Genomic DNA, 9903 nt, shown 5'->3' with positions numbered 1-9903 from the left:
CAAATATAAAGAGAGGTACAGAAATTCAGTAAAAATTCCTTAATAATTGAATTTGTCAAATGGAAAAGTAGGTACAAAAATTATATTAAGAAAATATTTTAAAAGCAATATTAGGCAAATTAATGGTAATTACTCTATGAGACATCCAAAGGTATAAATAAAAGAATGAAAAAGTGAAGAAAATTTGAAATATCTTACTGGAAAATCAACTGACCTAAAAATAGATACAGAAGAGATAATTTAAGAATTACTGGACTATCTGATAGATAAGATTTACAAAATGACCTGGTAATCCCATTTTAAGAAATTATCAAGTGAAAAATAATGTAGAACCAGAAAATAAACTAGAAATGCAAATAATCCACTGATCACTTTCTAAAGAGTTCTACTGTTGGAATAGTAGATAAAGCACTGGCCCTGAAATCAGGAGAACCTGAGTTCAAATCTGGTCTGAGACACTTAGCTGTGTGACTTCTGGCAGGTCACTTAATCCCATTACCTTACCAAAAAAAGGAGTTCCCAAAGTAAAAATGCCTAGGAATAGTACAGCTAAATTCTAGAGGTCTTATGTCAAGGAAAAAATATGGCAAGCAGATAAAAGGAAGCATTTCACATACAGTGGAATCACAGTCAGCACTACCAATATTTATTAAACTTTTATGTTGAAATATTGAAAGGTTTGGAATGTGATATTTTAGAGGCCAAAATAGCCAAGATTAAAATCAAGAATAACCAGTAAAAATGAAAATAAACCTTTGAGTAAATAATGACTTTTTCATGAATGAAAGGTACTGAAGCAGAGCTGAACAGAAAGTTTGATTTTCAAATATTAAACTCAAGAGAAGCATTGAAAGTTAAACACAAAAGAAAGAAAAATCATAAGAAATTCAATTTAAAAACTACATTTTTACATGGGGAAGTTAATATTTATAATGTAAAAACATTGCCATTATTAGGGCAATTTGAAATATTTTAAAAAAAATAGAATGTGAATTATATTGAACATGAAATTATACCAAAAACAAAATACAATTAAGAAGCAAGAAGTACAGAGCCATTGGGAGACTTGAAAAGGGAAAAGTAAAATGGGGTAAATTATTTCACATGAAAGAGACCTGAAAGCAGGAGCTTTTGCAATGGAAGACAAGATGGAAGGTTGTGGGACTTGAATTGGCTCAAAGAAGGAATAACATACACGTTGATATGGAAATCTCTCTTGTCCTAAAGGGAAATAGGAAGGGAGGAAGAAAAAAAAATGGAAAGGTTGCTGAAAGGGAGGGTTGATTGTGGGAAAAGGAAAGAAGTGTTGCAAAACACTTTTGAGAAGAGATTAGTTGAAAGAAGGGAGAGAGGGAGAGAGACAGACATACAGACAGACAGTCAAAGATAGAGACAGAAACAGAGACAGAGTCAGAAAGAAAGAGAGGGTAAAATAGGATGGAGGAAATATATAGTAAGTGATTGTAATTGTGAATGTGAATGAGATGAATTCACCTACAAAATGGAAATGGTTAGCAAAGTGGATTGAAAACTTAAATCCAGAAATATGTTACATTTCCCAATAGAAAAGTAGTTAAAGATAAGAAGAAATTAAAAGTATCTATAGCCACATGAAAAAATGTTCTAAACCACTATTGTTTAGACAAAGGCAAATTAATACAACTTTGAAGTACCACCTTATATATATCAGATTAGCTAAAGTGACTCAAAAGAAAAATGACAAATGCTGTGAATATGGGAAAACTGGGCTACTAAAGAATGTTGTCTATGATATAATCATTCTGGAGAGTAATTTACAACTATGTCCAAAGGGAAATCAAACTGTACACACAGACAGACACACACACACACACACACACACACACACACACACACACACACATACGTTGATCCAGCAATACCCCTATTAGGTCTGTATACCAAAGATATCATAAAAAAGAAAAAAGGACGTATATATACAAAAATATCCATAACAGCTTTTTTGTGGTGACAAAGAATTAGAAAATTAGGGGATGACCATCAATTGGGGAATGGCTAGACAAGTTGTGTTATATGAATATATGAAATATTATTGCTTTGCAAGAAATCATGAATTCAGAAAGACCTGTAATGACTTACATGAAATGATGCTGAATGAAGTGAGCAGGACCAGTAGAATACTGTAACATTAACAGCAACTTTGTGTGGTGATCAACTATGATAGAGTTAGCTCTTATCCATATAGTGATCAAAAACAATTCCAAACGATGTGTGATGTAACATGCCATCCATATAGAGAGAAGGAACTGTGGAATCTGAATTCATACCAAAGCATATTATTTTCACTTTTAAAAATTTGTATTAAGGTGTGACACTGCGAGGCTACCTTCCTTTATGTTTTTACTTTGATTCATTTTTTTTAGAAAAAAATTTTATTTATTTATTATGCTTTACAATATGTGCCCCATTCCTGCTTCCCCCTGCCCACCACAGAAGGCATTCTGTTAGTCTTTACATTGTTACTATGGGAAATATTGATCTCACTTGGATGTGATGACAGAGAAATCATATCCTTAAGGAAGAAAAATAAAGCGTAAGAGATAACAAAGTTACATAATATGATAACGTTTTCTTTTCTAAATTGACAGTAATAGTCTTTGATCTTTGCTCAGATTCCACAATTTTTTCTCTGGATACAGATGGTATTTTCCACTGCAGATAGCCCAAAATTGTTCCTGATTGTTGCACTGAAGGAATGAACAAGTCTATCAGGGTTGGTCATCACCCAAATGACTCTGTAAGTATGTACAATGTTTATCTGGCTCTGTTCATCTTGCTCAGCATCAGATTATGCAAATCCTTCCAGGCTTCCCTGAATTCCCATCCCTCCTGGTTTCTAATAAAACAATAATGTTCCATGACTCATAGTTTGTTAAGCCATTCCCCAAGTGAAGGACATTCGCTTAATTTCCAATTCTTTGCCACCACAAACAGGGCTGCTGTGAATATTTTTGTAGAAGTGATGTTTTTACCCTTTTACATAATCTCTTCAGGGTAAAGACCCAGTAGTGGTATTGCTAGATCAAAGGGTATGCACATTTTTGTTGCCCTTTGAGCATAATTCCAAATTGATCTCCAGAAAGGTTGGATGAGTTCACAGCTCCACCAACAATGTATTAGTGTCCAAGATTTCCCACATCCCTTCCAACATTGATCATGGTCCTTTTTGGTCATATTGGCCAGTTTAAGAGGAATGTGGTGGTATCTCAGATATGCTTTAATTTACATTTCTCTCATAAAAATGATTTAGAGCAATTTTTCATATGGTGATGGATGGCTTTGATTTCTTCAGTTGTAAATTGTGTTTGCATACCTTCTTTGTATATTTTAGAAATGTCAAAAATACTAGTTGTAAAATTTATTTCCCAATTTACTACATTTCTTTCCATCTTGGTTAGAGTGGTTTTGTCTGTGCAAAAGCTTTTTAATTTAATGTAATCAAAATTATCTAGTTTGTTTTTAATGATGTTCTCCATCTCTACCATGGTCATAAACTGCTTCCCTTTACATAGGTCTCACAAGTAAACTACTCCTTAATCTTCTAGTTTGCTTATAATATTGTTTTTTATGTCTAAATCCTGTGTCCATTTTGACCTTCTCTGGGTATTGGGTGTGAGGTGTTGATTTAATCTAAGGTTCTTCCATAAAATCTTCCAATTTTCCCAACAGTTTTTATCAGAGAGAATTTTTATTCCAATACCTGGACTCTTTGGGTTTATAAAACAGCAGATTATTATAATCATTTCCTGCTATTGTACCTCGTCTATTCCACTGATCCACCATTCTGTTTCTTAGCCAATACCAAACAGTTTCTATGACTGATGCTTTATAATAGAATTTTAGATCTTGTAAGGCTAAGTCACATTCTTTTACACTTTTTTTCATTGAATCCCTGGAAATTCTTGATTTTTTGTTTTGCCATATGAATTTATTTACAACTTTTTCAAATTCATTAGAGTAATTTTTTTTTGGAATTTTGATTGGTAGGGCACTAAACAAGTAATTTAGTTTTGGTAGAATCTTCATTTTTATTACATTAGCTCAGCCTATCCACGAGGAGTTGATGTTTACCCAGTTATTTAAATCTGATTTTGTTTGTGTGAGAAATGTTTTGTAATTGGTTTAAAAAAGATTGTGCATCTACCTTGGCAGGTAGACTCCCAAGTATTTTATTTTGTCTGAGTTTACTTTGAATGGCATTTCTCTTTCTAGCTCTTTCTGCTGCATCTTGATAGTCATATATAGAAATGTTGAGGATGTATAAGGGTTTATTTTATATCTTGTTACTTTGCTAAAGTTGCCAATTATTTCTAGTTGTTTTTTAGAAGATATCTTGGGATTCTCTAGGTATGCCATCATGTCATCTTCAAAAAGTGAGAGTTTTGTCAGTGCTTTCTCAATTTTAATTCCTTCAATTACTTTTTTTCTCTTATTGCTGAAGTTAACATTTCTAATATGATATTGAATAATGGTGGGATAATAGACATCCTTGTTTCACCCCTGATCTTATTGGGAATGCTTCTAGCCTATCCCCATTGCATATAATGCTTGTTTATGGTTTCAGATAGATACTTCTTATTATTCTGCAGAACAATCCATTTATTCCTACATTCTCTAGTGTTTTTAGTAGGAATGGGTGCTGTATTTTGTCTAAAGCTTTTTCGGCATCCATTGATATGATCATATGATTTCTGATAAATTTGATATTGATATAATTAATAACACTAACAATTTTTCTAATAATGAACCAACCCTGCATTCCTTGGAAAAATCCTACTTGATCATAATATATTATCCTAGTGATAACTTGTAATCATTTTGCTAAGATTTTATTTAAGATTTTTGCATCTATATTCACCACAGAGACAGACCTAAAATTTTCTTTCTCTGTTTTTAACTCTGCTTGGTTTAGTTATCAGCACAGATATCAGCACAGGCAGAGTTCTGTCTTCATCTGTTTTTCCAAAGAATTTAAATAGAGTCGGAACCAATTGTTTCTTAAATGTTTGATAGAATTTACTTGTGCATCCATCTGACTCTGAAGATTTTTTCTTAGGGAGTTCAGTAATGGCTTGTTGAATTTCTTTTTCTAAGATAGGGTTATGTAGGTTTTTAATTTCCTCTTCATTTAATCTGGGTAACATTTTTGTAAATATTCATCCATTTTACTTGGATTGTCACATAGAGTGGGGCAAAATAAATATGAATTATTATTTTAATTTCCTCCTCATCGGTGGTGAGTTCACCTTTTTCATTTATGATACTAGCGATTTGGTTCATATATGTTTTAAGTGAGAGTTCATCCCATTCACATTCAAAGTTATAATTACTAACTTTATTTATTACTAACTCATTACAGCGCCTTCAATCCCTTACTGTTGATATGGCCAGGTCCGACATAATCCTTACTGTAGCTCCTTGGCATTTAAAATTTTTTTCTTTCTGACTGCTTGCAGGTTTTCTCTTTTCTCTGTTAGTTCTTGAATTTGGCCACAACATTCCTTTGGGGTTTTAATTTTAGGATTTCTTTCTGGAGAGGATTGATGAATTCTTTCAGTAACTATTTTGCCCTCTGTTTCCATGATATCAGGGCAGTTTTCCATCACTAATTCCTGTAATATTAAGTCCAGGCTTTTTTCTCTTCAATGTTTTCTGGAAGGCCTATAATTCTCATGTTGTCCCTTCTTGATCTGTTCTAAAGCTCAGTGGTTTTGATGATGAGGTTTTACATTTTTTCTACTTTTTCGATCCTTTGGTTTTGCTTAACAGAATCTTGTTGTCTTATGAAGTCATTAATTTCCACTGATTCCATTTTTTTTTGAGAAGAATTTTCTTCATTTATCTTTTGCAACTCCTTTTCCAATTGATCAGTTGTATTTTTGAAGGAATTTTTCATTTGCCCAAGTGTAGTTTTGAGGGAATTCTTTTCTTTTTGCATTTGCCCAATTGAGGATTTGAGAGAATCATTTTCTTTCTGCATTTGCCCAATTGAAATTCTGAGATAATTGTTCTCATTTTGTATTTGTCCAATTATATTTTCCAAGGATTTGTTTTCTTGTTGAAACATGTTAATTTTCTCTTGAGTTTCATTTACCAATTTTTCCAATTGATTTTTAAACCCTTTCTTGGTTACTTCAAGGAAATATTTCTGGGCTAGAGACCAATTCACATTCTCCTCAGAAGTGTTAGATCTCTCTGGTTTAGAATTTCTCCATGGGCTCCCCTTTACGCTGGCCCTTCTTCATCTTTCTAGGATCTTGTGTTAGGGATGTGTGGCTCTCAGAGGTTTGCTTTTGAAGATCCTAGAGGCTTTGCTCACTTGGCTTGGTAATTCCAAGGACCAGCCAGTAGGGACCACTGGTTGCTTTCTCTGGAGTTCTTGAAGTCTTCAGCAGCAGGATCTGTGTTACCTTCAATAATGAGCCCTAGGGGAGGGAGTTAATCTCTTTTTCCATTGAGTGAACTCTGCTGCCCATACCTGAGCCTGAGGGCACGGGTAGTTGCATATCCTTTGTTCTGGGAAAAGGGCTCAGCTGAAAGTATGGAGCTCAGGTCCCAGCCCAGTTGATCATTTTCTAGGCATGCTCTGAAATTCTCTGTGCTGGAAATCACCCTCCCTTAGCTCCTCTACCCCTGGCTAAATTTGGATATTGCACCTGCCACTCATCAAAGTCTCTGTGGCTAAGGCTAGTCCTCTGGCTTCCCCCAGCTGCTGTCCTCATGCTGACCCTCTGCTCTTGTATCCTATTTAACCCACAGTCCCCTGAGACAGACCTTCCTGGTAGATGTGCTTCTCCTAGCTTCTCTTTCTGGGTTTTGTTGATCAAATTTCTTTTAAGAGGTTACTTTCATGTTTTTTTTTTTTTGAGGGGAAAGAAGAGAACTTAACACAGTGCCTGTCTTCTCTGTGCCATCTTGACCGGATTCCTGACCTTTTCTTCATCTGAATAAATTTTGACATTTTTTTCTAGCTCCAGAAAATGAGTTTTGATAATGTTATTGGTGGCACTAAGTAAATTAATTTACGTAAAGTCGTTATATTTGCTATATTGCTCAGCCTTATATTGAACATTATTGATGTTTCCAGTAGTTGAGATATAACTTTATTTGTGTGGAATTATATTCATAGAGTTCCTAGATTTATTTTCACAAGTAGACTTCTAATTATTTTATAATTTTTAGAATTATTTTGAATGGAATTTCTTTGCCTCTTGTTGGTAGATTTTGTGGGAATCTACAAAAATGTTGATAATATAATGTGGATTTATTTTATATCATGCAATTTTCTGAGGTTGCAAATTATTTCAACCACTTTTTCCATTGATTAACAATCATATTGTTTGAAAAAAATTACAATACTGTTTCCTCATTGATTGTTTTCAAAGTTTGAATTTCTGTTTCTTGTATTATTGCCACATCTATCATTTCTAGTACTATATTGAATGGGAGCAACTATAATGGGCATCCTTGCTTCATCAGACAAGTAGATCTGGTGGGCATCCTTGATCTTATTGGGAAGGTTTCTAGCTTATCCCATTACAAATTATGTTTGCTGATCATTTTAGATCAAATCTACTTACCATTTTAAAGGAAACTCCATTTATTGCTATGCTTTCTATTCCTTTTTTAAAATTTTTATTTATGTAAGGCAATGGGATTCAGTTACTTGCCCAAGGTCACAGAGCTGGGCAACTATTAAGTGTCTGAGACCAGATTTGAACTCAGGTACTCCTGACTCCGGGGCCTGTTCTCTAACCACTGTGCTACATAGCTGCCCCAGTTTCTATTACTTTTAATGGCCATAGGAGTCATATTTTCTCAAATGATTTTCTGCACCAATTTAGATAACCAGATAATTTTTATTATTTTTGTTGTTAATATGGTCATTAATATTGATAGTTTTCTTAATGTTGAATGGGTCTTGTATTCCTAGTGTATATATCCCACCTGTTCATAATCTTTTAATATATTACTGTAATCTCATTACTAGCATTTAAAAAATGTTACACTACATAAATTTGTCTGTGTTTTTCTTTCTTATTGCTTTTACAGGGTTAAGTATCAACAAGATTTATTAAGTTCTCCTTTGACTTTCTGAATTTCCAAATTTTCCAAGTTTACCCAGGAATTTTTAATTTGTTGTTTCTCTATTTTTAAAACTGTTTACATAATTCTTTGCTCTGCTCCTTTGCTATTTTTTGATGAATTTCTGTAGAGCTATAAATTTCTCCCCAAATAATTCTTTGTCTGCATCCTATCAATTTTAGGATGTTACTTCATAGTTTTCATTGTCTTTAGTAAAATTATTTATAGCTTGTATGATTTGTTCTTTTATTCACTAATTCTAAAGGGTTGGATTATTTAGTTTCTAATTAATTTTTTTCTCTTTCCAAGGCTCTATATTGAATGTGAAGAATTTTACCAGAATTCTGCAAAATACTGTTTACAAGAAACTCATTTGAGGAAAAGGGATATGGAGTAAAGATATGATTGGGGCAGAATATATTATGGTTCAAGTGAAGTAAGGAAAAAAAAAGAAAGCAAGGCTAGTATTCCTGATCTCAGAAAAAAGAAAAACAAAAGTAGATCTTATTAAAAGAAGTAAAGAATGATACTACGTCTTGTTTAAAGTTATCATAAATAATAAAATTATATCCATACTAAACATATGCACAAAAAGGCATAGCGACCAAATTCTTAGAGAAGTTATGTGAATTTCAGGAAGAAATAGAAAGGAAAATTATTCCAGGAGAGGACCTCAAAGTCTCTCTCAGAATTAGATAAATCTAACCACTGATTAAACAAGAAAGAAGTTAAGGAGGTAATTAGAATTTTAGAACATTTAGGATATGATAGATCTTTGGAGAAAAATGGAGATAGAAAATAATATATAATTTTCTTAGTGATAAAGGACACATCACAATCAAATGCAGAAAGGCAGAAATACTAAATGTATCCTTTCCAGATTATGATGCAATAAAAATTACATATAATGAAGAGCCATGGAAAGACAGACAAAATTAATGGAAACTAAATAATCTAAACTTAAAGAGTGGGTAAATAAACACTCACCTTTGTGTCAGGAGGAGGGGAGTTCGAATCTGACCTCAGTCACTTGACAATAACTCGCTGAATGACCCTGAGCAAGTCACTTAACACTAAATACCTTGCATCCAATGTCATCTCTAGTCATCCTGATCCATATCTGGTCACTAGACCCAAAGGGCTCTGGAGCAGAACATGAGACTGGTGACTTAGTTCAGCATCCTCACTCACATATAACTCATGTGCTTGTGATGGCATCACCTCCCTGATGTCATAATATTCTTCAAGAATGATGGACAAACATCATCATAATCATCTAAAATATTTGAAACAATTAATTTTATCAAAGTTGCAGGATATAAAATAAACCCACGTAAATCATCCACATTTCTATATATTGCTAATATTGACCAGCAGCAAGATATGGAGAAATTCTACTCAAAATAATTCTACACAATGTTTGGCAGTCTATCTGTCAAGACAAATCCAGGTATTATATGCACACAATTTACAAAACTCATTTCACATCAAAGGAGTCAGATCTAAATAATTGGAAATATACCAATTACTCATGGGTAGATTGAGGTATAATATTATACAAACGGCCATTCTAACTAAATTAATCTGCTGCTTCAGTGCCAGACCAAGCAAACTATCAAAAATTATTTTATAGAGCTAGAAAAAAAGAATTAAAATCTCCTTTAAAAAACAAAAGGTCAGTATTATCAAGGATATTAATGAAAAAATGCAAGGGAATGTGGTGTAATTCTAGCAGATTTAACACCATGATATAAATGTCAATCATTCTATAGTAATCTC

Source organism: Macrotis lagotis, chromosome 4 (assembly GCF_037893015.1).
Source record: "Macrotis lagotis isolate mMagLag1 chromosome 4, bilby.v1.9.chrom.fasta, whole genome shotgun sequence".
Lineage (NCBI taxonomy): Eukaryota > Metazoa > Chordata > Mammalia > Peramelemorphia > Peramelidae > Macrotis > Macrotis lagotis.
This window is presented reverse-complemented; position numbering follows the sequence as displayed.